The 26,585-nt window shown below is 36.2% G+C and overlaps 1 protein-coding gene and 1 long non-coding RNA gene across 29 annotated transcripts in view; both read right to left on the minus strand.

Annotated features, from left to right (window-relative positions):
- Positions 1 to 43: 43 nt before the first annotated feature.
- On the minus strand, positions 44 to 16,241 carry LOC144582955 (uncharacterized). Of its 2 annotated transcripts, XR_013536519.1 has the most exons (6): positions 16,081 to 16,241; positions 14,663 to 14,796; positions 11,903 to 12,024; positions 11,202 to 11,241; positions 10,365 to 10,494; positions 44 to 182 (listed from the first exon to the last, which is right to left on the minus strand). It is a non-coding gene; the product is annotated as an uncharacterized LOC144582955 (long non-coding RNA). The 2 variants fall into 2 exon arrangements; XR_013536518.1 differs by lacking the exon at positions 44 to 182 and having other exon boundaries at positions 9,730 to 10,494.
- A 314-nt stretch (positions 16,242 to 16,555) lies between these two features.
- Positions 16,556 to 26,585, minus strand: part of SNRPN (small nuclear ribonucleoprotein polypeptide N) — a 107,068-nt gene continuing 97,038 nt past the window's right edge. For 19 of the 27 annotated variants that reach the window (XM_078375760.1, XM_078375763.1, XM_078375758.1 and 16 more), the window contains 4 exons: positions 20,387 to 20,719; positions 19,829 to 19,932; positions 18,528 to 18,657; positions 16,556 to 17,547 (listed from right to left, as the gene is read on the minus strand). The gene's annotated coding sequence lies outside the window, so the exon portion shown is untranslated. Of the gene's footprint in view, positions 17,905 to 18,527; positions 18,658 to 19,828; positions 19,933 to 20,386; positions 20,720 to 26,585 lie in introns of all 27 variants that reach the window. The other 8 variants (XM_078375757.1, XM_078375776.1, XM_035303593.3 and 5 more) reach the window with 3 other exon arrangements.

The raw sequence follows: 26,585 nt of genomic DNA on the forward strand, positions 1-26,585 counted from the left end.
AATGAAATTCTGTGTATAAATTCTGCTTACATCTTTGGTTGACCCATAAACTGCCCATCATGTAGGCCAGATTCCAAATAGCACAACCAATATGAACAGAGAAGAACTGACCAGAGTGAAGGCTGCTTCCCAAAGCACGTGGAGCAGGCTGGAGTTTGAATCCAGTCAGGTGAACTGCTTGCCTAAAAAATAAATAGATAAAAGTAGGACTACCCTTCACACATACAGCTCTCAATGAGAAAGAGTGAGTAAGCATGGGTGATTTTGGCCCTAACACCATAAAAAACAGCACTTAAAAAAGGACTGAAGGCATTTTGGCAGGGGAGGTGGGAGGAGGAGAAGTCATGCTACTCAATAGTAAGTGGAGACAAAGGATAATACTCAGCACCCCACAGTGCATACAGAACAGCACCCTCCCAAAACGCACACAATACAAACAACCCAGTTCAAAATGTCAATAGTGCTGAAGCTGAGAAATATTGTTTTAGAGGAACAAAATAGAATTCAGAGTTTCTACAATATATTCAAAGTTCCAGTTAAAATCCAAAATTACTTGACATACAACGAAAGAAAACTGTAACCCATACTTCAGACAAAGGGCAATAAAGCTAACCTGGAAGCAGTCCTGAGGCTAAAATTCAGAAAAAACAGTATCATTATGCTGAAGAAAAATACGCTAATAGGAAATGGATAGCACATCAAATACAACATAATATTTAAAAAGAAAGAAAAATAACCAGTTAGGGGGGCATGTTGGCTCATGAGGCTGAGGCAGGAAGACTGCTTGAGCCTGGGAGTTCAAGACCAGCTTGGGCAACATAATCACCCCATCTCTACAAAAATAAAAAACCAGCCGAGCGAGATGGCATGTACCTATAGTGCTAGCTACAGGTAGAACTACAGGAGTGGGTAGACTAAGGTGAGAGGATCACCTGAGACCAGGAGGTCAGGGCTGCAGTGAACTATTATCATGCCACTGCACTCCACCTTGTGTGACAGAGAAAGATTCTGTCTAAAAAAAAAAAAATAAAAGCAATCAATCTCTGGAACTAAAAAATAAAAAAATTTACAGGATGGGCTCAAGAGCAGATTGGAAAAAATAGAACAGTGAGTTAACAAGGATGGAAACAAATTATTCGATTGTTCAAAGTGAAAAACACAAAATTAGATTTAAAAAGAATGTTAGGAATCCACAGAACAATATTAATAGGTCTAATACATATACATATGTAAAAATCGGAGTACTGGGGAAAGAGTCTGAAAAGCTGTATTTTAAATGGCTAAAATTCCCCCAAATTTAACATAAAACATGTACAGATTCAAGAAGCTCAAACAACTGAGAAATATTTTTAAAAAAACACACAATGAGTCACATCATAACCAAAACTGGCTCAATACTTAAGAATATCTTAGAAGGAGTCAGAGAAAAATGGCACGTTTAAATAAAGAGAAAAATTATGTAAAAATAAAGATTTCAGTATCAACAGGGTCCAGAAAACAGTGCTAAAAAAAACCCCCACTAATTCTGTATTTAGTACATGTATCAATGAAGAGTTGAATAAAAAATGATGACTAAAAGAAAAATTATTATCAGCAGGCCTGCTGTACCTGAAGTGCTAGAGAAAGTTCTTCAGGTAGATGGAAAGAAACTTGGATCTTCAGGAAAGAATGAACCAAATTTATGTAAATATAAGTGATTTGAAAATAACAGTGTTAGAGTAAAGGTACAAGTCTGACTGACAGGAGGCTGACACTGTCCTGGCCAACATGGTGGAACCACATCTCTACACACACACACACACACACACACATGCGCACACGCGCGCACACACGCGCGCACGCACACACACACACACACACACACACACGCATGGTGGCACATGCCTGTAGTCCCAGCTACTACAGAGGCTGAGGCAGGGGAATGGCTCGAACCTGGGAGGCAGAGGTCGCAATGAGCCGAGATCACGCCACTGCACTCTAGCCTGGTGATAAGAGTGAGACTCTGTCTCAAAAACAAAAAAATTCTGACTGAGAATCCAGATTTGAAACTAGTCATTCAGATTTCTCAAGCAGTGTCAAACAAAAGTAATAGCAACTGACAAAGGAACTAGCCCTTAAACTGCCATTGGGAAGAGCTTATTTCCCTTGCATTCCCAATAAACCTGAAGAAGCACTCAAAGTATCATCAGTGGTGACCCTCTTCCTTCTCTGCAGGGGTAAGAAGGGTCAGCAAAGAGGGAGCTGTGCCAAAGTGAGAATTACACAACATTCACATAGAACAGACGTAGGAAAGCCCAAGAAAGAAAACCTTTTCTAATTTCCCAAATTCAGACATTTTTATGGTCCTTTCCTATCATTCATTTTAAAATATATCACTATATTCTTAAAGAGTTCAAACATACACCTCTATACCTTATTAAGAAATCACTACATTTTATGTTCTTTTCAACATCGTCAAATATGGCAGATTCCCAAACTATACAAATACAGCAACAGGATATAGTAATATATATGATAAATAATACATTAAATATAACATAGTAACATGTTACATATTGTATCAAAAAGAATACTGCATGACTATCGGAAAATCACATTCGCTATTATTTCTATATTCTCTCATTCACGATCCCTTACCCATTCTATCACAAATTTCATTCAACAAACTTTAACAAAACTCTCTGACATTTTACAAAGGACAATAGAAAGAAAAGATCCCTATCAAGTAGGAGCTTGTTATATTTATTTTGGGAAAACACAGAACACAAAACATGAAATGTGTTGATAATGACATAAACACATTATTCAAGAGCTTCCAGTGGGGAGTCTAAGAAACAGGTCTATGTGCAGCTATTTACATTAAGGCATATGGATCAATCCGAGGATACCTCATGTCTGCCTGCCACACATCAATGGTCTCAGTGCAAGGGTACCGTCTGAGCATGAATCTATTCAGATGTTCTCTCCAAACCTGCACTTCACTGCGATACTGGGTGACTGTGGGTAGGAATCCCATATATCACTGAAGAGAACCAAGAATCCACAAGACAGTTTAACAAGGCTTTTGGTGGATATGATACTACTTCAAATCAAATAAACAGCACTACCTTCTCCAAAGTTTATAATGGTGGAAAAAATCTCAAACTCATTCACAACAGCTGGTAAGAAGCCAGAATGAAAGACTATATGCCTAATGTCTCAATATCCTTCTAGAAGTCAACACTTTTTAACAGCTTGGTCAGCTCCTTATTGATAAAGCATCTCTCTACAGGTTTTCACCTCCTCAGAATCCCCTCTACCGTGTCTCGTGGACTTCCCGAACTTAAGTGTAGTGTGAAAGGTTCACAAACTCCTTCTTCCTGTTTTCCTTACTGTCTCTCTCAGTCTCTTATGAAAACACATATGCTGTTCCCATCTGTTACTAATCAGTAGACATTTCTTCAGCACTCCTTGAATTCCATTGGTAAACAAATGAATTGGATCACAGAAAGGACTATTACTGCACAGCAATATAAACACTGTAATTACAGAAACCGTGATCACACTGAAGTCAGCTACACAGACTGCATTTATTCCCCTTATGATGAAAAGTCATTAGACACTGACTATATTCTACCATTCTATCATTAGCCTGTCTTTTAAACAGATAATATACGATACGGAGAAAATGAATCCTACGTAAGAAATGACAACACACACAAAGAGCACTACCATGAAACATGTTGACTTTTCCCAGATTACAAAGTCTACCACGCATATGGCTTCCTCTTTGACTGTTTTCATTTCAGAAAACAGTGGAAAAGAGAACACTATTGGCACAGGCCATACAAGCAGGAAAGAAAGCAGGAGCTATATTCTATTACTCCACGACTATCAGTGGGGATTTATACCCAAGCCCCAAAAGACTTTCACCATCAAAAGTCTAATACAGCAGATATTGAGTTCATTAACAGTAGGATGTACACTTACACAATTCAACTCAACAAGGTCTACAGAACCTACCATTTCCTCAGTCACGCCATAACAGTCTCAAAAACGTGTGGAGCAACTACCTCATATTGCATCTCTATAAATTCTTGTTTTACTCACCCGTCAGGTGACTGGGGCTCATTTATCAAACTTTCACTCATCCGTCTTAGACAACCCATTAATAAATTAAGCATCTGCTACATGCAAGGCTCTGTAAGGTCAAGGAAAGCTAAGTATGAAGAGGAAAATATCCCTGTCAACAGGAGCTCATTATTTATAGTCTGTTAGACACAAAATGAACAAATAAAACAAAATTTGGTAAGTGAAATGTTGAGAGATATAAATTACGCTGGACAAACAATTTTCTACAGACTCATATCTAACCCATTAGTTACACAATGACACTGTACAAGGATCCTGTCAGTACCTCCTTCAGATTAAGCTGCAAAAGAACATACTCCATAGTCGTACTTTCTCCCTGGTATTAGTGATGGGTTGTTTTTTTTTTGAGATGGAGTTTTGCTCGTTACCCAGGATGGAGGGCAGTGGCATAATAGCTCACTGCAACCTCCACCTCCCAGTTTCAAGGAACTCTGTTGTCTCAGCCTCTTGAGTAGCTGGGATTACAGGTGCCCGCCACCCTGCTCACCTAATTTTTGTATTTTTAGTAGAGATGGTGTTTCACCACGTTGGCCAGGATGGTCTCAAACTCCTGCTCTCAGGTGATCTGCCCACCTTGGCCTCCCTAAGTGCTGGGATTACAGGGGTGAGCCACTGTGCCCGGCCTTGACTTTGGTGGTATTACTGTATTTTAAGTGTAGATTCAAAACACCTTGCCCCTGCCCTACAACTTTCTTTAAAAATTCTGCCTTCTGTACACACTGTCTTGCTAACTCCCTCATTCCTAGCACCATCCTTTCTCCCTTATCAGGTTGTTACTTTTTCAGCTGACCTCTTCATCCATTCCTTTCCTCAACGATCGTTGCTAAATGCCTGACACAAGCCGCAGTATCTGAAATGCAATCCTGCCTTGATGAATACTCTACCTTGGCCAATGAATGCAATACAGACAGCGACATAACAAGTGGAAACTCCATTAAGGATTGCTGTTAGAAGACTGAAAGGATGTAGTGAAAACATCAAGTGTTATCTTGTACACACATGTGGAATGACGAAGAGGATCTAAAATCGTGAAACTGGGATGTACCTTCACACATTCGTTGATGAAAGCAACTCACAGGTTTCAGCATGTGTCTGTGCTGGGTTCACAGTTGTAACCTAATTATAGTAGAGACCATTAACTCTAAGGTTATTCTTTGATATGGCCTTTTCAATAACAACAGCACTACAATCAATGATATTCAATTTCCAGATTGAACTGTCTTTCATGGCATGCAAAAGACACTGCCACCTCATTAATTTTTAATCTCATTCTTCATGTATCTTTAGGAACACTACAACCCTTTGGTTTTCACCTAGTGACTCTAGCCACAACCTCCTTTAATGGGTCTTCCTCATTTTCTCAATATCTAAATGCCAGAGCATCCAAAGCATGGTCTCAGACATGTCCTACTCCCAAATACATTCTATCTCTAGATCTCATCCTTTCCCATAGCCATTAAGTATGCGCTCTCTCTCTCTTGAAATTCCCCTCAGCTCAAGTTTCCCACTTAAGCTTAAAAATCTTAATCTGTGACTTCAATAAGGATCTAAAACCGGCAAAAGAGATTTTTTTAAATCACGCACTCAGAGAAAACCAACCCTCCCTAGCAGTCGTTGAGGTCTATCTGGTAAGAATTCCGGATTCAGTCCTCCTCTCACTTCATATGGAATCATTCAATACTTTATCAAGTAGAACTGGCAAGGATTTCAAAAGACACTGCCGAACCCCAGGACTTGGTCATACTTTCGTGTAAAACAACCTAATGTAACACCTATGCACAACTTACTTAATGTCACTTCTTACTTCCACTTCTCGTTTAAGTATTTACATCATCCACAGTGATCTGTATCCTACCAAACATTTTAATATATAAAAATATAGAAAACTAAATACCGCAGAAATAAAAAATGTTTATTTTAAAAACTCCAAAGCAGTTGGCATGTTAATTACGAGTAAAATAAAGCCGTTGAACAAGGCATTCTGGTCCACGGACCTGGGGAGAACACTCACTAAATCTTGCAAATGGCTGAATGAGACAGGAGTGATGACATTTTAAAAATCTCTAATTCCTGAAGATAAACAATAAATCAATTTTAGAATGAAATATCTGTGGAATAATTAAGATAACATGATTGTCATCTTTGCAAGGTGACAAATGAGGTACAATAATATAGCAGAGGATATTTCAAACCATCAAATAAATGAGTGGTCTTTTTAACCAACTGTACAGGTTTGTCTGGAAATTAACTTTATTAAATAACTATTAGATATTAGATATCTAATAACTTTATTAGATAAATCTTCTGACTCGTCAGAAGAGTCAGAGGCTTGAATTTTTCAGGGAAATAATTTATCAGTGAGCAGTGAACCTCAACAAATGTAAGGAAGAATAAAAGGCTACAGCCTTCTCCTTGGCCTATGTTACTCTGCTCCCATTGGAAGACCTCTCTGTCTTCTCCTATAGATCACCACCTTGTTCTTTCTTTCAGAATTTTCACACTGCTGGACTGTTCTGACAGGCCATGATATACAAACTCTTCCTTATAGTACAAGACACTAAATAATGCATGTAGGCAATAATACAGCTTTTTTTTAAATCATCACTGATTCAGGTAAAACTCATCTGTGAGTACTAAAACTACCCTGTGAAAGTTGAGTGAAAAGTAGCCTATCGGTACAGTTATAAATTAATTACAAAGGAATGTTAACTAAGGTAGAAAACTCCAGTGGACACCAACTGAACCAAGAGATCAAAGTGGTTCAAAGTGGACAGAGTGACATTACTTGTCACCTGATATGATTCACTGAGGAACACTGAAAATACTTAAGTATTTATGCCCAAAATGAGTATCTTAAAACTTTTCATGAGGGAACACAAAATTCAAAATCTGAGGTATCTCCTTAAAAACTATTAACTGTTACTTTTTAAGAATACTGATGTGATCAAGGCCTGGGAGTCTGTTTCAGATTAAACAAGTCTAAAGAGACGTGACACCTGAATGCAACAGCAGGTCCTTCTCGGGATGCTGTAGAAGGGGAGAAACTGCTATAAAGACCATCTCTGGAAAAAAGGAGTAAAATGTGAATATGGACTGTATATTGTTATACTTTTATGCTAGTAAGACATTTCATGACTTACCAAAGTCAATGTAAGATGCTCAGACTCCTAGAAAGTAAATGCTGAAGTGTTTTGGGTTAAAGGAAGATAATGTCAGCGACTCACTCACAAACAGTTCATAAAATGACAATGCTATGTATAAACATGTGGAGTGAGGAACAGAGCCAGAAGAGTTAGCAGGAGAAAACCCAACAACTCAGAATAAAAAGTCAATCTGGATGAAGCATACATCAGGTTGCTCCATGTGATTTTTGTAATTCTGAAACTAAAATTATTTCAAAAATACAAAGTCAGAAAAACACTGGTATATGGTGTGCATAGGGAGCTTATGAACCTCCAAGAGGATCTGAATTTAGAAAATATTAATAATTTCTAGCTCGGGTAAATGAGATTTGTTGGGGGCGTAGAGAAAAAGTAGAATACTACCTTATCTTATAAATCATGCCTCACTATTTGCTTCTTCTTTACCTATGGCCATTAACTTTCTAAATTAGACTAATGTTAAAATACCATTTTCACCTATTAGATTGGCTACAAATTTAAATAAGTCTTTTCTTCTGAGATCAAGTTTCGCTCTTGTTACTCAAGATGGAGTGCAGTGGCATAATCTCAGCTCACTGCAACCTCTAACTCCTGGGTTCAAGTGATTCTCCTGCTTCAGCCTCCCAAGTAGCTGGGATTACAGGCATACGCCACCACGCCCAGTTAACTTTTTTGTATTTGGTGGAGACAGGGTTTCACCATATTGGTCAGGATGGTCTGGAACTCCTGACCTCTGGTGATCCAGCCTCCTTGGCCTCCCAAAGTGTTGGGATTATAGGCGTGAGGTACCGTGCCCAGCCTAAGGAATTCTTAATACCCGTTGTAGACAAGTTTCTATGAGAACTGTCATTTCCATTACAACACTGCTCTGTGGTAGCAGAGGATACCGCTTTTAAGAGCAGTTTCATAGCATCTAACTGAAACAAAAGTCATGACCCCACAATGCAACACCTAGACAGCTATCCTGCAGTAGCAGTATTTTCTAATGCAACATTACGTGTCAACAAAACAAACAAACAAAAAATTAACCTGCTTTCCCAAAACAGAGAAATGGATTCTCCCACCGTAATATATACTTTACATCCAATAAAAAGTCTGTGGGTAAGCTATATTCGATTTGGAAACATGTCCATGCTATATTAAAGAAACCTGAAATTTACAAAATATCATAATAATCACACATTTGTAAATGAATTCCACGTAAACTTATATATGTTTAGAAAAGTTACCAATAACTATACTACAAATGGCTAACTCTTATCAAATCTAGAAGCAGGATTGGAAGACAGTAGATAAATGACCACAGCTTGCTTTATATCACTGAGTGACTCACTCATTCTTGGTGGCCCTGTTTCAATGAGCTTGGGGCCAAGCCTAAGTGAAAAGGAGATAGAAAAGAATAAAAACACACAACCCTCAACCTGGCTCTAAGAGCCAAGAATTCAAAGGCTTAAAGTAGACTCTGCCCCGTGTTTTAGTTTAACTTCATATGTTGAGTATCAGAAAAACGACATGGGATGGAATACATTTTCTCACTTCTGCTTTACATGTATATCCGCCTTACCCAGGATCAAAATAACCTGCTGTAAGCCAGAGGTTAGAAAATGGCATCCCATAGTCCAAATCAGGTCTAATAGGCTTGCGTAAATAAGTTTTTCTAAAACACAGCCATATCCATTTGTTTATGAATTGGTTATAGCTGATCTCACATTATAATGGCGATGTTTAGTAGTTGCAACAGTATGGAGTATACAGTCTGCTCTTTTACAAAGTTTGCTGACCTCTGTATATGGTTATACAGACTACAAAACTTTGTATCATGTTTCATATAACATAAAGGTGTGTGATTAGGACACTGATCTTCTTACGTCCAGAACAGCATCATGAACTTGAAAAATATTAACACAAGAAATATTATGGGTGACGGTAGCTTTGGAAGTACAAAAGCATCTTCTGTGCAAGTAAAACAAATGATTATTGCAAAAAGGAAATCAAGTTCTACCTCAAGATCTAGCTGGCAATGAACAAAATAATATAGTATGATTTTGGCATACTTGTACTTTGGTGTACAAAATAATATAATATGATTTTGGCGTACACTGATTGCTGTACATACATGAGATTTTTAAACCGTTAAATCTTTTGTTGGTAGGATTAACTGACATCAATGGGATTGATTACATAGTCTTAAAATCCTAGCAATTGTTTGTTATTTCTGACTCTGGTCTAAAGAGGTAATATTATTGGATGCCTCCCTTGTATAAACCTATTGAGACAGGTTTGGCAATATAGTGAGCAGTTCCCCAGTGGATAGCACAGCGTATGTTACAGAGGTAGACAATTACCACACCAAATAAACACTATTTTATATTAAGCCCACTTAGGTTAAGCAGAAAGCAAAGGAAAACCACAGTAATGTGGATAAAAAGGAAACCTCTTTGGTACACTGAGATTTTTATTCCAACCCCAAAGAATACTGGTAATACCAAGAAAATGACTGTAGCTAATGTTCCACAAGATGGTATCACAATGGCTCAAAATGGCAGTGTAAGGATCTCCCTCTCCACAACACTCCCAGTTGTTATGTTATCCAAGTTTGTGTACTTGGAAAGAGGTGAACTACAGCCAATCTCAGATCTTGATCGAGAATGAGATACACTAGGTCTAACGAAAAGGATCCTACAGAAGGTCTAGTCCAGATAATGCTTAAAATCTCATTTAAGACTTGTCCAAAAACTGTGGGCTCCTGATTCAAATGAGGAAAAAAGTATCTTACGAATGAGAAAAAAAGAAATCACTGGCACACCAAGATCCTCTGCTTCTGAGAAAGACTTGCTATCATCTGGACAATGACTAACATGTCCATGGGGTTGAATTAATTATATTACCATATACAAACCTTACTTCCATTCATAAAGTAAAATATAAATTTAAAAAACACCATGAAATACAATGAGTTAATATACAAAAATAGAGGGAAGCACGAAATATATTGAGAGCACAGAGAAGTACATAACAACATTCCAGGCAATTACTCGCCAAAAAGCAGGTCACTTCTATTCCTGGACATACTTTTAAAAGTTGTGCCCCTTGAGAAGCAAAGATGCAAGAAGATCCCAGAAAGAAGCAGTAACAACAGCATTTGGGTGATGCTGTAGATAGAACCATTTGTCTATAATCCTATTATCCACATGGTCACCACCTGAGAGTACAAAAGAAGAGATTGCAAATGCAAAGAAACAAGTTATGACACAGCCATGCCTAGAGAAAAAATTATCATCTTCAAGTCAAGTAACGCGCTATAAACTAAACTCCTACAGTCTGATGTGGAGTAATCCAAACCCTCCGAATCCAGGTATACTTGCTGTATGCAAATGACAAAGCTGCCATTCTCCTTCCTTCCTCTGCACAGGTTTTTCTTCTGATTTAAATACCTAACGCCTATTCCAAATTATTTTCATCCCAACCACCCACCTATTCATTTTTTGAACCAGCATTTCCTGTGTAGTTTCTTTATTCTGATTTATACACCAGTTCAGGGTTAAGAATTTTTTTAAAAGACACAATGTAAGGAAATATGAATGAGATACTTTGTGTATTCCATAGTATTGTATTCAGATCTTTCAACAAACCAACTCCCATTATCCACACATCAATTCTCCTTGCTTTCCTGTATGCTTCTTGTGCAACTTCTAGTGGTACTTACATCAAGAAAATGCCTGATTTTATCAAACGTTATTTATTAACGAGTTTACAATAAAGTCCTTGATTAAAATATCAACTCAAAATAATCATATAACCACAAAATAGGTTTTCTGAAAAATTTAATTTCAATAACTCAAATAATAATCTATCAACACAGCAAAGAGAACAGTTTCAAAATCAGAATATAGTTCTTAATGATTTTACCTGCAAGAAAGGTCTCTGTCCTCCTTGATTATGAAAGATGCTTGTGAAAAAAAAAAAAACAGAAATGTTGGAAAATATTTGCAGATTTCTCATTCACTCATCATATAAACGGGTGTTAAGACGCTACCTTTATGGCTTCAATGCTGAAGTATCTCTTAACTCCTATCGGCACACCTTACCTACTCACTGATGATATCCTAAATCATGCACTTGAAACTAAAACTAAACCTGATGCTCTACTCTCATTATAACCCATAATATTTACAGCAAATTCTGATTCCTAAGGACTCATCTTTTAATAGCTCACACGTTTTCCTTATTTTCCCACTAGCTGCCAGATTCCCTTATCTCCCTCTAGCTGAGGAATTTATTCCAAAGCATTCATTCAGCAAAATTTACTGAGATAAGATGAAATTTACTGAGTATATGGATAAAAAGATACAGTCTCCATCCAGATAACATCACATACTATGTTGAGAGCAGGTAATAGTAGTAAATCAAAACCTGCATATACTACATGTTAAAACCACACCAAAATTTAGGAGCCCTTTTATCTTTCATTTCACCTTTTAATCACGCCACAAATTAACAACCTTGTATTTTATGGAATTCATGTGTGGTTGTGGACTTTAAAATATTAAAGTTCGATTCTTATCAAACTGGTCAAAAATAAACAGTAGACCAGGGTTACTGATTCTTACCAGCACTTTTGAAGAATGCAGTCTACAAAAACAGTAAACAAGTACAATCACTGGGATTGATATGCAAATGTCAGTCAGTGAAGTAGTTCTCACTTCCTTAACTGGTACCACCTCAGCTATAACTGCGAAAAATATGGGAAAATTGTGACATATGACCAGTTAATGTACAGAAGGTAAAGTTCTCTCATTCTTCAACCTCCAAAAGTCCCCAAATTACTAAAATGTTGAAAGATCATTGATTAAAATAATTTGTGAACTCACTGTCGTTTGTTTTTGCTTACTACCATGTTGAGAACGAACAAACAAATCTTTTATAATTTCACAATGAATTTGCCCATGAAAATATACCACCGTCTTTCTAATGTCCATCTTTCTCATCACCTTTACATATGACTATTATTTCATCAGCCGATTGTCACAGTCATCAAATTCCTGCACCACCACCTTGTCAATCAACCTATTCAGCCACTCTAAAACCATCAAACATGCAGCTATCACACCCATGCCATCAAGGTAGCCATATCTTGATCCCTACATTTATTGAAGATTCTAGCTAACCATCCTTGTATTCATCAATTTAAAGATTTATGCATATGCCATTCCATCTTCAATCTATTGCAATTCTAACACCTAGGCATATAACCATCTGCACCTTCACTGAATGATTCCACTGTTACACATATCCATACAACCAACTGGTTTTTAAAACTTGCATTCTCCGTTCTTGCATCCAGCCATCTGCTCATATTCTAGTTTCCATCCATTTCTTATTAATACACCCAATTTTGCATGCATCCATTATTTTATCTGAAATTGTATTATAAGATTATTGTATTTGTCTTTCTGGGCTTTATTCTAAATCACCAGTCCCATATAATTTCATCCACTAGTTATTAAATCCACATAATCAGGTAATACAAAGAAAATTTCACTGAGATCAGGCAACAATGGCTCACACCTGTAATCCCAGCACTTTGGGTGGATCTCCCGAGGTCAGGAGCTTGAGACTAGCCTGGCCAACCCCTTCTCTACTGAAAAACAAAAATTAGCTAGACATGGTGGTGGGCACCTGTAATGCTAGCTACTCAGGAGGCTGAGGCAGGAGAATCACTTAAATCCAGGAGGTGGAAGAGAGTCCTGGCCTACTCCTCAGGAGTTTACCACCTTGACCAAATACTTCAGGGCTACCTCAAGTCCTTCTGAAGAAAGTAACAGAAGAGAAGAGGCTGGGATATATTTAGAACTGATACTCCTCTCACAGAGAAAGCTTCTTCACTCACTTTTCCAATCATTTTAAAATGCTATCTTCATATATAAGGAACTTTATCAAGAATGTCTGTTCTTCCTAAGATATTGCAAAATCCTCTTTCATTGTTTTACTTATAACTTACTCCACAATGAAGACCCATGTATTCCACAACTCATTAGCTCGTGCACCATCCCATTATGACAAAATTCTGTTGAAACCCCAGTACAATTTCAGTTACCATCATAAACAAGGTTATCTGTTACAGGGATGCAGGGATTACTTCCTATAGCCTACCTCTCCCCTTTTTATACATTATATCCAAGAAATTGTCTCATAGTGGTATACAAACATCCATCAATCCTTCTTACTGCTACATGTCATTAGAATTATGGACTTGCCACAGATGATATACATTTACAAAATATCAAATTCCTACCCGTGTTTTATATATTACACAATGAGCAGCAACATCTGATTTTCCCTACATGTTGCTCAAAAAATGTTGTCAAACTTCTGGACCCTTGCTAATCTAATAGTAGAGAAATTAATTAATCTTAGTTGCATTTTTCAACTTGTCATTATTCTTATGAGCAAATCTAAGAATCATGTTATATGGTTAACAGCACTGAACTATGTGTTCATGTCACTATTCCTATGAACTGGCATTTTTTTCCCACCAAATGTGGGAAACTTGACTGCATAATTTGTGGTAGTGGGGGACTGCGTTCTATTAACTGGTAATTTTAATTGTATTTCTTACATATACCAAAGGTTTCAGTCTTCTTAAGTGATGTCACGACCTTTTCAACTTTGTCATTTCATTCTTACTTCACTTGTTACATTAATAAAACTATCAGTCTTTGTGTTTCTTCTTGTTTCTACAATTTTATCATCAGTAATATCCTCGAAATTAGAGAAATTCATTTTCTGAATTTCTGTCATTCTGTAATGTCTGTAGTAATTCATTTTAAATTCTTCATGCTCTTACAGACCATGCGAGATGAATACAGTTCCTTACCCATTTGGGTAACAATCTCCCCCATGATCGCAGATAACTATTACACTTTCTATTTCTCATGTAACTGGATCAACTTACAGATCCTTTGTTCCAGGACATTAGAAGTCTGTGAACCTAATCAAGTCACCTTCTCCATTTCCGATCTTTACAGTCTTCCTATTTTTCACTCACAAGTGACAATCAAAATGTCTAGCTATAGATCAAATTATAAATTGACTCATAATATAGAATGAACAAAATATTTCTCTACCATCCAGATTGTCCCTGAGAAACTAGAACGCCCTAGAATATGTATACACTCCCATAAATAAATACATTGAACACAAAAACAAGACTTTTATTTAAGGCCCTGGGCTATCATCAGCTTCTTGAATAACACTTCAATGTCTCATGTTAAAATAAAAGTGTGGCTTTAAAGATTACCAGACAAATCAACAAGAGACATGGCAGGTAGAGGAGAAAACAACTTAGAAATGGCATTGTTATTACTCACCTCAAAAATGATTCCAAGGAATACTATGAACATGCTTGCAGATTTCTTAGTTGCTCAGTTCGTGCATGTTATATAGTCACTACACCTCATGAAAACTGAGGATACACAGCTCCAGCTCAGAATCTTTACCCTTTCTACACACATACACACACACACACACAGTGGAGACGGGTAGATGAGAGGAAAAAACTTTTAATAAGTTTTAGTTAAGTATTTTTAGTTAAAACTAAAATAGTTTTAGTTCCAAGCAACAAGTTATCGCAAAGTATTTTTAGTAGAGATGGGGTTTCTCCATGTTGGTCATGTAGAGAAATTAACTATATCTTAGTAGAGAAATTAATTATAGCTTAGCTGTATTTTCAATTGTCATTTCTTTTATCAGCAAATCTAAGAATCCTTTTATATGGCTAAGCACTTTATGAATATACGTATACATAAAGTATATACTTTATATGTGTAACAGAATTATAGATAACTTGGTGATTTTTTACCTTTTAGCTTCAAAAATGGTAAATATCTTTAAATTTTCATGAATGTGTTACTTTTGGCATTTTAGTTTGAAGGTTGAATTCCTTCGACATGTACCATCTCATTATCTTTTTAAATATTTGTAATTAACTAACATAAGTCAATATTATTTGAATTTTTAAACTTAATGCCTTAGATGTATGTTTAGTTTATATACCTTTGTTTATGGCTTTTTAAGCCCCCTATGAGTTTTATTAATGTAACATTAAGTGCAGCAAAAATAAAATGACAAATTTGAAGAAGTTGTGACATCACATAAGACTGAGACCTTTGGTATGTGTAAGATACATAATTAAAGATAACATGGTGATGTTTTACATTTTAACTTGAAAATGGTTGTATAAATTCTCCAATTTTCATGAATGTGTTATTTTTGGCATTTTTGTTTGAAAGTTTCCTTTGACATGTACCATCTCATTATCTTTTTAAATATTTGTAATTAACTAACAGTCAATTTTAATTGATTTTTTAAATTTAATGCTTTAGCTGTATGTTCAGTTTATATATATTTGCTTATGGCTTTTTAAGCCCCCTGTGAAAAAAGAGATTAAACAACCATGATCTAAGGGAACTGTATTAACAGTTCAACTGCCAAGTGTACTTTCTACTTTCATGTATCCTTAAAGTACTTACTAATGTACTTTATATCAAGATAATTAAAATGACAAGTTGCTAAACAAAGTCCTAATTTTAGAAATTCAGTCAAAGACTACTAGAAAAGACATACAAAAAACGTTTTCACGTATCAGTTAGGTAAGCTGAATAAATGATCCAAATCACTCAATTAACAAATACCTAAAAAATGTCTAGTATTAAAAAATACTTTTTAAAAAAAAACTGCACCAGTTATAGCCCCAAATTATTATTCCATTAAAAATAGAAAGACCTACCTTGCAGTTGGATAAAAGACTCAATTTTATAGACAGACATCTATTCCTTTCCTAATCTATTAAATTTGTTGCAAAAGAAATATACTGCATTTTCTTCCAACTTGCAAAAATAATTGTAAGCATCAAAGGACAGAAAAAAATGCAAGCATAGACAGAATATTCTGGAAAAGAAGGAAATGAAAACTCAGTGGAGTAGATGAGATGGTATAAATCATTAGCAATTATTAAAGTGTCAGTAAGATGGTAAGTAAGGTAACAGAAATGTAGCCAGTCGTTATGTGGAAATTTTCTTTGTGATGATGGCAGAACTTCAGAGACTACTACACCAGTCAACGTGAGTATGTAACGCACTCATTAACACCAGAATGATGATTAATGGAGAAAGAAATGACAAAATAACTGATGAAACAGGAGGCAATACAAATAAATGATACTACCTTAAACATGTTAAAAAAAAAAACCACAAAACTCCAAGGCCATGAAACAGAACAAGATTATATTTCATATTTCAATATGACTTCTGCATAACCAAAAATAAACCACCACAGTAAAATGAGAAAAACCATTTGCAATTCTAGACAAAATAGTAACATCGTTAATCATAAATGAAGTCTTCAGATAACAGTACAAAGAGACTAGCATTACAAGAGAAGTGAAAATAAAAGGAACACAGGAAAATGGAATAGCACAAATGAGTTATAGGCTCTACGATGATACAGTTAACAAAATAGCTGAGAAAGTAATGTCATTATAAACTACATTATTGATCCTTACAAATACTGATTATCTGATGTTTGTACAGCTTTAGGAAATGAAGAATTTGCTAATACTGGGGAGTTTACTCAAAAATGTAGATTTTGCATAAACTTGGCCCAGCAATTCCAAACCATAGGAATTACTCCAACAAAGTAGTTAGATACACACCCACACACATACATATATGTTTACTACATCGAAAATGTGTAATATATCATCCCCAAAACACCACTTATACATCAACTAGTTTGTAAAATAACAGACTGGGAGGGTAGAAACAGATAAAAAGCATTTAAGTAAAAATACTATATTTCAAACAATTACTATGTCCTGTGAATTTCATGAATCAGTTTTATATTTACCCTGTGGTTAGTGAAAATTACACACTTCATACTTATGAAAGCACTGAGATGAAGCCTTTTTAATTCCACTATCCTGCTTTCGTTGTTCAATAAAGTCTGTCATTCCAGCTCCTGAGACATGGTCCAACAGCAACCATGAAAATAATCATCGTGTCTACTTAAATCTCACTTCAATGACAACTCTATAGGACACCTTCCAAAACAGAGGTTTCTCAATTTTTTAGATCTGCAAAGGAGTGTCCACTGAAACAAACATGAAGAGTGTCTCCAAACATCATAAAAAGTACTTTTGATTTTGGTGAAGATGATGGTACAAATAGTGGCACGGCTCCCCTTTTTCAGTCATCACCTGAGAGAACACAGTTGGGAAAATGAGAAAAGATTAGAAGCAAACTTTATGTCATCAGTAAGAACTGATAAAATCAGTATGTGAAATGAGATCCAACAGCCACTCTATTATGAAGAAAGGGCAGGGAGACAGAAACTCCTTTTGGAGTATTCTAATACTAAGGGAGATCAGATTTAGCTCTCTTTCCTTCTTCTTCTTCTTCTTCTTTTTCCCCTGAGATGGAGTTTCAGTCTTGCTGCCCAGGCTCGAGTGCAATGGCATGATTTTGGCTCCATGCAATCTTCGCCTCCCAGGTTCAAGCAATTCTTCTGCCTCAGCCTCCTAAGTAGCTGGGATTACAGGCATCAATCACCGGGCCTTGATAATTTTGTATTTTTAGTAAAGACAGGGTTTCAGTATGTTGGTCAGGCTGGTCTTGAACTCCTGACCTCAAGTGACCCACCCACCTCAGCCTCACACTGGAAACACAGTCATGAGCCACCATGCTTGGCCTGTTTCCTTATGTCTTGTGAAAAACTGACCTCTCCAACATTATCCACATGATGTCTTTTCTATTTGGATTCCTTTTACCTCTAGGTCAGTTGCTGACATACAGAATTATTACATGCATAGTATACATGCATTTCCGCACAATAAACACTGACAGCAATGCCTAAATATTCAAATGATAACAGCCTATTTGATGAGAAAGGAATAGTAACTATACTAGAAAACAAAGAGGCTACAAAGAGACTCTGAAGAAGATACAATTCCTCAACTGTCCTGGATATAATGAGACCAATGAAATCCATGGACATAACAGTATTGTTTTATGCACCTGTTTCAGGAAATTTCTTACATAGCAACATGTTACCAAACCAGATCTGAATGTCAACTAGCTGCTACAAAAAATCATCAAGCTTATGAAAAACAGGATATATCAAGTCCTGTCTAGGCAAACCGCCCCTCTCCCAATCAAGTTAGCACTCAACTGCCCTTACAATCATATTGCTGAAGGAATGGAGAAGGCTTCAATGAAAGCACTGCAACAGGTCATTCACTGACGGTAGGTACCATTCTTGAGATTAACAAGAAAGATGATAAAATAGTCCTTCTTGGAAGTACCATCTCCTGAGAAGGAAAAAGAAGAAACACTGTAAGGTGAGATATATACCACTCTAATGAGACAGCTATGGTGGAGGTTAAGTGAACGCTCATGCTGAATTTTATCACAGGCTAACATTTAGTAACACTTCCTCATGATCAATGCTATAGCAAAGTCGACTCTACAACATCAGTAATGAATCTGGTAATATTCAGTAGCAGCATCTTTTCGTGGTTTCCATGAACTTCACCCTTTATTAAATCAAAGGACTGTATGTGGAAACATTTTGCGAAAACTGTACATTTATGAAAACACACATATTGTCAATTTAATAATTTCCAGTATTTGATACCTGGTCATTTCTATTATTAATTATACTGTTGTATTTGACCATAAATAAGTAAACTAATTAAAGGTATTCTCATTATGTATTTCTCTGTATCTCTGCATGCACCTGTGGCAGGCCAGGTCTCACTAATGCAGGTCTCCATAACAACTGTTTCATATTTCATAAGTTAAATACTAAAAGCTGAAAGAGTCATTTCCCTTATACAAAGGCTGGAATGTCACAAAGGCCCACCAAATTTTGCACAGGCCTTTCTTGAACCTCAAAGCATGATTAAACAAGTTTTACTGGGGGTCTGAAGAAACTTTCCAGGCCTCCACAGACAAGTTTATTGGGGGTCTGAAGGAACTCCCCAAACCTCCATAATTTAGTAGGAGACAAGGTAAGGGTAATCACCTCAGCACCTTGACCTACTTAGATTAAGTAAATTTACTGAGGCTCCACGGGAAGGTCTCCAAGACTCAGATCTTAATTATAGATTACTTATGTCTTCAGATGAATACACATTGACACATAGACATAGAGCTTAGAAAGTATATAAGCTCTGGAAAACTTCATAATTTTGAATTGGTGTGGCAACAATTTCCAGGTCTTCCTCCTATAACCAGCTGCAGAAATAGAAAGTCTCTTCCTCCCCGGTTCATCTGCATCTTGTTATTGGGCCATGAGAAATAGCAGCCTGACCCTCAGTTTGGTATGGCAACCAATCTATACCTACAGTTGAATAAGATGTATTTTAAAGACTAACTCATTTGATAATTCCAAGGTGCCCCCAAAAAACACCTGTACCAGTATTATTCTCCTGAGCTCAGGCAAAACCTCATCACCAAATAGCACCAGAATTGTCTTACCTGTGTTTGCAGTTAAGTTGCCAATGAAGGGACTCCACAAGAAAGGGATATTCCTGAATACTCGCAGATTAGCTCCAAATAAGTCTCTCATTCATCCTGATTACCTAAGAAAAACAATATTCAATACAGAAACATTTAGACACAAATCAGGCACCAGAACATAGCATTAGGATAATTATAGGCTAAGCAGGCAGTGAACAGAGAAAATCAAGTACATCAGCAACTATTTCACTTTCTCACTAACTTTAAAACCACAGCTTTTAGAAAAATGCTTGCAATATTTAAAATTTGTCCCTATTTTTGAATGATCTATAAATCTCCAAAGGCCTACTCACCCACTTTAAAAGGAAGGAAGCAATCTTTTTTCACTTTATACCAAGATAATGAAGGACAACTTTCACCTTAACCCTGGAGATACCTCCTCCGACATCTTGATCTAGTCATTACCCACAAACACAGCACTGCCACTATGAAAACTTAGCCTCCTTATACAATGTTTCAGTCAGTATTTCTTTTCACTCATGTTTCTCAACCAAAGTTTTACTATTTTACACCTACCTCAAATTCCATCTTCTGCTTCTTTCTTTGGTAATCCAACACTCAGTTTCAAGGTAGTAGCTGCATTACTATCTAAGTCACATGGTCTTTGTGAGATCAAGCAGAAACTGTCATACTGGCTGCTGGAATAAGAGGCTGAATACTCCAGCCCACTGCTCCCAGGATGTTCGATGTCAAGGATGAGGACAGGCACAAAGTGGTGGTCTCTTCTAAAATTTCCTGATGTTTAAATGTTCATTTTGAAATATCTTTTGAAAATTTCAGGTACAAAAAGTAGAAGTAGTCCTTCTATTCTCCTTTCTCCACAGAGGACTGTTAAAACTTTGTCATGTCCTTCCAAACAATTTTAATATGAATCATTATATTCTAGATTTTTTTCATGTAGCAATATATAAATACGTACATATACAATCTTTTGATTTTTAATTCATGTTACAATTTCAAAGTGTATTTAAATAATCACCATTATCACAACACTTCTGTATTAAATGTCAGAATGACAAGCCCCTAGTGTAATTCATACTTTGTTTCAGTTAGAAGAACTAGAAATATATGCAGACCTCCGTAAACAACTATGTTCACTGAAACATGACATAAAATACCAACTTGGCACTACAAAACATATTCCATATAGAAATTGTTTAGTGTCAGAATTACATTCCTGTTAAAGAAGCTGTAATAACTGTACTCTTTCATTACCAACAGGTATCTCAGATATTTATGATTTTATAGCTAACCTATATTTAATACATTTTTGAGAACTGAAATAGATAAAATCCCAGTAACCAGCTGTAACACTTCAAAACTTTTATAAAATATCAATTTGATTGCCATTGCCAAAAGTCTGCTTAAAGACACAAAATGTATACTTTTGATATATCCAGTATTCTATCCAATACTGGATACAATCTTTATAAAAATTTTCCCAATTTACATTGGAAACTTGAAATCTATCTATGATTATCATATATCTGACAGTTTTTTTTTTTTTTTTTTTGAGACGGAGTTTCGCTCTTGTTACCCAGGCTGGAGTGCAATGGCACAATCTCGGCTCACCGCAACCTCCGCCTCCTGGGTTCAGGCAATTCTCCTGCCTCAGCCTCCCGAGTAGCTGGGATTACAGGCACGTGCCACCGTGCCCAGCTAATTTTTTGTATTTTTAGTAGAGACGGGGTTTCACCATGTTGACCAGGATGGTCTCGATCTCTTGACCTCGTGATCCACCCGTCTCGGCCTCCCAAAGTGCTGGGATTACAGGCTTGAGCCACCGCGCCCGGCCCCATCTGACAGTTTTTAAAAGCTATCACAAAAATAAAAATACTTATAACCAGTTTTTCCAAACTCATATAGACAAATATGGAATTAGATTAGAAAATGGTTATAGACCTGCTTACTATTTAATGAAAAATTAGCATACATTTAGATGTAACATAAGTGCAATGCTAGAAATATCTGCAAGCTTAGAAACAGAACAACAGTTCCACAATTTGTTTTTTGAGATGAGTTTTGCTCGTTGCCGGGCCTAGAGTGCAATGGCATGATCTCAGCTGCCTGGAACCTGTGTCCCCCGCCAGGTTCAAGCGACTGCTCCTGTCTCAGTTTCCCAAGTAGCTGGGATTACACTGTAATTTTAGTAGAGATGGGGTTTCACCACGTTAGCCAGTCCGGTCCCAAACTACTAGCCTCAGGTGATCCGCCCATCTTAGCCTCCCACAGTGCTGGGATTATAGGCTAGCCACCACGCCCAGTCACTAGTTCCAGAATTTTTCTTTGAGACAGAGTCTCATTCTGTTGCCAGGCTGAAGTGAAGTGGTGCAATCTCAGCTCATTGCAACCTCTGTCTTCCAGGTTCAAGTGATTCTCCTGTCTCAGCCTCCTGATTAGCTGGGATAACAGGCAAGTGGCACCAGACCCAGCTACTTTAGGCATTTTTTAGTAGAGATGGCGTTTCACCATGTTGGACTGGCTGGTCTCCTGACCTTGTATCTGCCTGCCTCAGCCTCCCAAAGTGCTGGGATTACAGGCATGAGCCACTACGCCCGGCAGTTCCACAATTTTTTAAATGAAAACGCAAATCAGTAAATGAATGAAAGATTAATACCCTTGAGATATATCAGATCTATGCCACTAAACTTAGATATGCATGTATATATTTATGATATACATGGATATGAATTCAAATAAATTTACCAAGAGTACAAATAATAAAAGAACAAGTATTTAAATAATCTTCGAACACTCAATACATCTATTTAATTTACAATGACTATTTCCCTCTGAAGTCTTCCTCTATCTTTCTAAAGATGGAATATCCAGGGGGTTTTGTTTCTTTGTTAGCAGTATACAATGCATACCAAAAAAAAAATATCAATGGTTATTTTTCTTATATGAGAGACTGTAACATCCAAAAGATATGAAGGCAATCTACTATTCCCTCTCAAAACACACAGACACCAAAATGTTACACAAGAGTCCCAAGAGGGCCAATTATTATCTATTGTACTACTGAACACTTAAAAGAGTCAATTATGATACTTTACAATGAAATATTTATAAATTTATACTCTGTTGAGACTCCATGCGTCTAGCAAACCTAGATCTTTAGAAAATGACATTTGTACCTATTATTTTGTTTTTTGAATACTGTCATGCAGTCCAAGTAAATACAAAACTGTGTTATTCAAAGAGGTAGAATTTTTCCTTATAAAAGACATTTCCTACACTGACTATAAAAGTCTATTTATATAATGCCCTATCAACAATATCCACACAAAATTAAGACTGAAGTTTTAAAAATATAATAGAAGCACTAAACAATGGTTAAAATATAATCTTTTCTGATTACAATTCAAAGTTGAAAATATGCATTCTTTTAACTTTTTCCTTACACTAACAACCCAACAGATACCAAAATATGTATGTCAAGAAACCCAAATTTTATCAAGTTCATTGCCAAGACATTTGCAAAACACAATGAAACCATGAACTTTTACAATGACTTATTTACAAAATTGTACCTTGTGAGACCCTATACATCTAAAAGGACTAGATATTAAAAATTAAAATTTTGTATCTATTATTTACAATGTTGTCTTGAATACTGTCATGCAACCAAGGGAACACATACAGAATTTTGTATCGTTCCTAGAGGTAGTGGAAAATCTCTTTAATTAAGTCATTCGTATCTTAAATAACAACAGAAAAATTATGGTATCAGGAAGTACATCTGGAGAGACCAAATGCATTTACATGACATTTCATCTAAGTTTTTTATTTTATTTATTTATTTTGAGATGGAGTCTCACTCTACTACTCAGGCAGGAGTACAGTGGCACAATCTCGACTCACTGCAACCTCTGCCTCCTAGATTCAAGCCATTCTTCTGCCCTGGCCTCCCAGAGTGCTGGGATTACAGGCGTCAGCCACACTGCCCAGCCTTCATCTATGTTTGTAAAAATATGCAATTCATTTAAGATATAATGGTAAACTATATAAGAATGAGTAAAATGCAGAGAGTCTTGTCATTTCCTCCTTCTAATATCCAAATTAAAACATGATAAATTTTATCTCCAAGGTCCTGGGTATCAATAATCAATTTCACTGCCACGTTAGTTGCAAAACAAATTAAAATAAGATGCTTAAAAAAATTCATACTTCGTCAGACTCTCTATACATCTAGACATACTAGATGTTTAAAACTAAATATTTTATTTGCTTATTATTTACAAAAATGTCTTGGTTACTGCCATGCCAAACAACGAACAGAACTATGTAGTAAGAATTTATAGTACGTTAAGAATAACGAATTGCATCATGAACGTCAGTACATCTAGGAAAACAGACAAACCTTTCAATAGAGAGGTTCCTTTTACATGAACCTGACCCGAACAATTTAATTAATTAAAGTTAAATTTTACTTTTAAACGTGTGTGGGGAAAACCAGTCTATCGCCCTTTCTAACATGACTGCATATACACATTTAATACGTACGCTTCAGTATGTGAAAGTAATTTGTCTTTTACAATACCAGCTATGCAATGAGGACTACAGAAAGGGAAAAGAACAATCTATCATCTAACGAAAAATGTGTCTCTCCTCTTTATCAACAAACTATGTATTTACAAAGTTGAAATGTTATAGAACAACTATGATAAACACAGCTATTTAATATGAACCCTAGAAGACCACCCATAAAGAGCTCTTAAAATCATTTACAAGGCTAAGCAATGTTTCACAAAGTGATGCTTGGAATATATTTGTGCCTACACTAGCTATAAAACAACAACAAACTAAATAGGGCTGCGCAGCTGTCTGGCGATGTCCATGGAAGGGGACTGGTACCTGTACTGTACCCTCATGCCAAAATCAGTGCATCTCACTCCCTCAGTTAGCTCTATGAAAGCTCTGGTAACGAAAATGGGGTGCTCTGTTTACCCAGATTTCAGGTTCTGCCAACGCTGTACTTTCCAGCTGCATTTGCTGGCAGATGAAAAACCCGGAGGTGGGAGGGTCGTCGTGACAACTGTACATTACAGATATGAAATGACAAAGTATTCAACATCCTTCTCCATGTGCCTCCCAACAAACATGTGAATCAGGAAGCTAATGCCTAGATTAATAATTTTTAAATATATATATATCAGCAATGTCTATGTATTAATAGAAAAAGAATAGATTATTTTAAAGATAGAACCTGACTCTACACACAGCAATCTAAAAATCCCACTCTACCATAGAGGTTTGGTGTCCCACTTCACTTCAGCAAACATAAAAAGCTTCTGCCCTGTATTTTTAAGTAAAATATATCCATAAAACGTAACAAATTTCTGCACATTTATAAAGGTAGATGACATATTATACATGGCCATATCAACAATCAAATAAACCTCTATGTAAACAGCAAATTAAAAAAACAAAATAAAGGTTAACACTTCTATTGGTAAAAGATCATTTTCAATCACACTTTAACATTCATATATTGTCGTCTATCTTCATGTACGTGTACGGTGGGTGTTCCTACATACCTAAGAAATCCAGATGTTATTCAAGATGCTTATCTATCATTCACACAGCAGTCAAATGCTCTTCAGCTCTATCCAAGCACCCAGCAGCCCAATAAACACAGGAAGGGACAAGCCACCAATTAGATTGGATGAAAAAAATATCAAAATGTACATTTTCATATAAAAAATGTTTTAGAAAAAGACTATCTCATTTTTTAAAACTTCAGAACCCAAAACAAAACCAAAAGACCCTCAAAATCAAACCTCACAAGAACAAACATGCTAACTATATTGGCAAATGATGATTCTCCTTTTGAATGAAAATATATTTCCAAAAATATGACAGTACTTGCATATTCAAAAATGTTCTATTGATCTTCTATGTGCAATTTATACTCTACATCAACTACATAAATCCCACAGAAACATGGCAGAGCATTTCTACTGATCAAACTCAAGTGTGTATGCCCTTGCCTAGTAGTTCACTGGTCACAAAATATGCCTATTAGTAATCTGTGTGCAGATGCTAAACAGCAAAAGGTAACATTTGTCTACTTTACATTTAGCAGCCATACAGTATTTCTGGCAATTTAAGAATATTTCTATTCTATGGCAATAAATATTGTTTATACTGTGATATGTATGCATAAATAAACCTGCATACACAAATTACATGTGTCATTCCTACAAATCAAAGAGTAAACATTTAAAGCAAAACAATTATATATTGTGACTTTTATACACGCCTAACAAAATTCCCCTTCAGCTCAATTATTTACACATATAAATGATCTGACTATGCGAAGGGAACAAAAGCTTTCACTAAATACATATGTATATATATAGATATGTGTGTGAGTGTATATATTTAGATACGGGCAGACATTACAGCTCCTATGATTTAAAAACATGCACCAACCATGTACGTTGTATACACACGCCGTCAGCCAATGACCGAAGGAACTCAGGTTTAACATCCCATTGCTAGCATTCCCATAACATACTTAAAATGCCTCTAAAATAGAAACATTTTACATCGAAACAAGTCCATTACTGAGGAAAGTCACATTTCTTTGGCAAACTGGAACTTTTCTATCCTATGCTATTTGACAGCATGTGGCAATTTTTCTGTTATACAAAAAACTGCATATACACCATGTTGTAGCTGTCAGAAAAACCCTGTCAGATACAGATTT

The sequence above is a fragment of the Callithrix jacchus genome, chromosome 6, assembly GCF_049354715.1.
Source record: "Callithrix jacchus isolate 240 chromosome 6, calJac240_pri, whole genome shotgun sequence".
Classification (NCBI taxonomy): domain Eukaryota; kingdom Metazoa; phylum Chordata; class Mammalia; order Primates; family Cebidae; genus Callithrix; species Callithrix jacchus.